We start from the raw sequence: 5,401 nt of genomic DNA on the forward strand, positions 1-5,401 counted from the left end.
TTCCTTGTAACACTAATATGTTAAACTTTTTTCATAAACGTCTTTATATATATATATATATATATATATATATATATATATATATATATATATATATATATATATAGACAGATAGACAGATAGACAGATAGACAGATAGACAGATAGACAGATAGACAGATAGATAGACAGATAGATAGACAGATAGATAGATAGATAGATAGATAGATAGATAGATAGATAGATATTATGTGTATATATATATATATATTATATATATATATATATATATATATATATATATATATATATATATCAGGTTGAAGAGGTAAAGGCATTTATGTCTCTCACAAGATCAAGTTTATTATGCCAACGTTTCACATCACATGATGCATCTTCAAGGCTGGAAAATTACAGACAGTAAATGTCACTTATGCAACGGGAAAAACTTCTTTAAAAATTTAAAAACATTTACAAATACAAAAATTAAAACAAGAACTTGAAAGGAACACTTACCAAGGCAAGAGTTAAAAAGTGACTAAATAGACGGAGAAAATGAACGAACGAAAGAAACCTATAACGAACGCGGAGAGTAAACAAACAGAGCAATTATGCTATAAACAGTCGTGTGGACGACGATTGGGTGTTTAGTGTTGGTACATTAGTTTTTTAAAAAGCGACTCCAACACCATCAACTCGTAGTCCTTACGGGCAGATCCAATAATTTTAAAATCATTTATATCCAAGCGGGTACCACAAATCTTAGAATGGTTCCGAAAATTGGATAGTTCGGGACTGGACAATGTGCAACCCGTCCTGAAGCTGACTTCTTGGTGGGAGCAGAAACGGATCTTGAAATGACGCATCGCCAGTGTCTACCTGCTGCTCTGTAAAACATGAACACTTAGCCAGGATTGTATGAGGTTGCTCAGGAAGTGTTTTGCTCAAACAGCGAGTCATTTCTTAGGAATAATGTTTTGATAGTTTACTTTATAGCTTCGATTCAAGCAGTCTCTAACAACCAACACTAATAATAAATTATTCACATAGGCTAATACTATATTACTTCACGTATCACCAAACACCAAACTAACCATTCATTTAAAAGAAATAAAACATGGTCATATAGCCATTTACCGCATATCATAAATCTTCTTGATTCTCCTTGAAGAGGAATCTGATTGGAGCATTTCAGCAACTCGGTAATTTATGTTTGCCCAGCAAATACCATAGAAAATGTAATCGGAAAGGTGTTGTCATCTAGTTTTCTTAGACTGACACCAACTGTTATCTTCTCCAAAAGCAAAACAAACAAAGATATGGGGATAGGATTGCTGAAGACCCCCTCCTCTAAAATCTGAGTCATTATTTTGTTGAGCTGATTTTTAAACTTGACTGGAATGTGGCCATTAAGTCTCAAATGGTGTTGAGTCACTTCGGCTTTGCACAGTTTTATTGCTGCGGTTGTTATGAAATACTGATATTCAAGCAACAAGTTAATTATTACCAGTAAGTGAGACCTTTCTATCGAAATATTTTGACCATTTTTGTAGGAGAATTTTGCCAAAGTTATAACAGACTCCAGCACGAAAATTACTAACAGTATTGAATTTATATAAACCCCCAAACACTGACAATGACTAGAATTTCAAAAATTTTTTGGTTATCAATAACAACTACAATTTGCATTCACATCTGTTGCCATTACTTTTACTAACTCAGCGTAGGTAGCTGCCAATTCAATACCTTCATAAACCATGATTGACTGCATCTGACTGATTGTAATGTTTGTTAAGAAATCTTGCGGACAAAGGACACGATTGATTTTCTCGGTTTCAGTTCTCTTTGATGTATGTCTTATGTCCCTTCAATAATTGTAATTTTCTGTAGCATGGAAACTTTCCTTTCTGCTACCTTGCTTCTAAAGTTTGTTGTTATTCTTATCTATTAGATTCTCTTAGTATGTTAACTTGATGGTAAAAGGAATAGTCAGAGCATCTAGAAATATTCTGTATGGGTTTGTATGTCGATCAAATCTTGTGGACGTTCATTATAAAAGAAAACTTAAATTGTGCATTTACATACGCAGCTGCTTTAAATACAGGCCTATTACTGATATTCTTGTGAATGAAAAACTATATTGCTATTTTCTACTTAAATGAAAAGTTAGAGAAAATCACTGTTTTATTTGCGTTTGTTTGAGTCTAATACTATTATTTTAGGACTATGTTTCCATGCTTGATGCTCCACATTAATTCGGATTTACTCTTATTACTCAACATCAAACAGTTTTGTCAAGCTGTCTAGAAGCATAGCTCTCTTCGTGGAAAGCTGTGATAATATACATAAATCATTAAAATCTAAGGAGACATGTCTGCTATAACTCAAGATATGCTTGCAGTGTCTGTCCGCCCGTATAATCTATCACTTACCACGGCTATGTTCGTGAAGAAAAAATTACCGTTGTTACCTTGAATGCCTCAGCGTGTTACTATCGCATTCATAAACACAGGAAGTTGTATTCATTCTAATCAGGCGCTTCCACCGACCTACATCCCATCTGAGAACGATTTTGTTTTTGTACCCAGAGTCTTTTGTCTGGTATACGTTTGTATATGGTGGTACATACAATTCTCCCGTCCGTTTAACTATTGTCAATCACCCCTCGTTCAGTCGACTGCTGGTAAGAAAACATTGACTGATATACTCGCTGCGCTGGAAGTGTTGCACCCGGCGACATATTTCATTTCTTTATAATTTACTTGTTTCCAATTCCATTTCTCTTTCTGTTACCTACGACGTATCTAACCAAGTATTAATATGATTAAGTAAAGCCTCATTATATTATTTCTCAGCGCAGGAGGGGAGATTTGCACGTAGATGTTTATTCAAAGCTAATATTCCCAATACACTTGATATCTGATTGAAGTAAGCCTGGAGAGTACAAAATAGAGGTTGAATTAAAAGGCGATGAGGTATATGATTTGAGGACATTCACCCACCGGCGCTAAGAGTAAACAAAATTGGTATTACATCCACGATTGATTAATTTCCATGAATTCACAAGAAAATGGTCTGCATAAGTTGTATTTATGGCTGAAGCCGCCAGATAGTAAGTTCTTGCAGCAGATTATTGCAGCTGTTAATTAATGGAGGGCAGTGGTTGTCCCGGCCTACTGTACATATGAAGTGCCATGTTTAGATTTGTTAACTAGACAGCCATTGTCAAAGAATGATCAGTTGCAAATTAAATAAATTATGTAATGGGAATACAGTTAGTTAACCAACCGTCACCTATATGAAACTGGCAATTGTAGAATTAAAAAAAGTAAAACATAAGAGCATAATTAAGGAAATTGCTATTAATGAGGTTTTAAAATATGTTGCAATAGCTGATTCATACACAAAAGTTCAAGTGTGTTTTCGTTATCGACGAACGTTGCCAGTTTTCATACTAGTATGATATAGATGTATTTGACATGTGATAATATTGTAATAACTACACGTTAAGGTAGTCAATGGGTTTTAAAAGTCTTAGTCAAAACGACCGTAAGTGAAACTAATTATTAATCGATATCAAAGGCATCGTTTATTTATTTATTTATTTATTCTACATGGCAAGGTTATAAAATCGTATCCACAGTTAACTGCGACATTATTTTACTCGTACAACTCAATACCCAAGATGAAATTCGATCCACGTCAAGCTTTTTTAAATGTACATATAAAGCATTTTAATTACTATCAAACAAATGTTATTATTAGTACAAACAAGTCATATATAATTATTTTATACAACTGAAATCATTTTTTACCGCATATTAGTAAGCTAGGGTTTTACCCTTCACATTTTATTTTGTGAAACAGAAGATGCTGTTATTTTTTGTGGTCAGACCTTAATGTATTTAAGGTGGAAGATGCGATAAATGAATATCTCAACCTGAAGAGTTTATCACTGGTAACGAGTTTTTATGTCTGAAGTGTCCTTTTGTCGCTTAGTTTCATTTGTGCAGTCTCTCCACAAATAATAAAATAAAAAACTATTTACCAAAAAAAAAGTATATGAATATTACAGACAGTTCACTCCATACTTATAGTATATCTATCTCTATATAAGCATATATATATATATATATATATATATATATATATATATATATATATATATATATATATATATATATATATATATATATATATATATATATATATATATATATATATATATATATATATATAAAAACATAAAAATGCAATTATCAAAAACATAAAAATGCAATTATCACTTGCTTGGCTTGACAGCCTCAAATTCATAAATTCAAATGAAATCCGATCAAATAAATGCAATAAAGACATATACGTAATTTGGAGAATGTCAGTTCCTCCTAAAGAATGCTTAACAGCCAAATCCATGATATTTCGTTATGCTTTAAAAGATGCACAATTCAATAAGACGCAAAAAAGAAAAAGGCTCCACCATCACACCAAAGACCCTTCTCAGAAAACAGGATAGAGAATATCGAAGAGAGTTCACGTAAACAATAGAGGGAGATTTTGTGCCAGACTTTAAATGCAATATCAGAAAGTAAGGGATGACAAACCTTGTGTTGCGACGAGTTTCTATTCACAAGAAAGAGCAGAGTAATGAAATTAGCTGACCAAGCCAATGTGCTCTTGGGCTTCCAAGGTCTCCTTCGACGATGAAAACTTCCTGAATGAACAACTTTTGACAATCAGCTTGAAGCTAAAAAATAAATTGTCCCAACTTTTATTTTTATCGCAAAGAGAGAGAGAGAGAGAGAGAGAGAGAGAGAGAGAGAGAGAGAGAGAGAGAGAGAGAGAGAGAGCGTTCTTAACCATAATCCTAAGTTTTAATATATTCTTATATTTAAAGAAAAAAGGAAATATTCAATGGGCGATGTATACGTATTATTTTTCTTTTAGAAATGAAAAGAACACTAGAAACACATTTAAAACACCTGTCCTTTTTGTTATAGAACTGTAACCATACATAATCTTTTAATATTTATCATTTTTAAACGCTTAAGTGTTAAATATTAAATTTATCACAAAAGTGGGAAATAAGTAGCTGTTATGGCTTACTCGGAACTGTATTTCGGCAATATAAAGATATACTTGTTCACATTACATTGATAAGGGTTCAGTAGTCCAGATATCAAACATGAAAGGTACCTCACACCACATTTAAGGCAGTCCAAGGAAATCCAAAGAGGTGTGAGCAAACTTGATCACGTCTGCAAGCTTGCAGGCGTTTTCGTCCTGCGGTTTCCTCCAGTCTTAGGTTAGTTGGTTCATTATTATTATTATTATTATTATTATTATTATTATTATTATTATTATTATTATTATTCAGAGACGTTAAACAGGCGTTTCCTGTGTACGTTCATTCGAAGTATATTGG

This window comes from Macrobrachium rosenbergii, chromosome 55, assembly GCF_040412425.1.
Source record: "Macrobrachium rosenbergii isolate ZJJX-2024 chromosome 55, ASM4041242v1, whole genome shotgun sequence".
NCBI lineage: Eukaryota > Metazoa > Arthropoda > Malacostraca > Decapoda > Palaemonidae > Macrobrachium > Macrobrachium rosenbergii.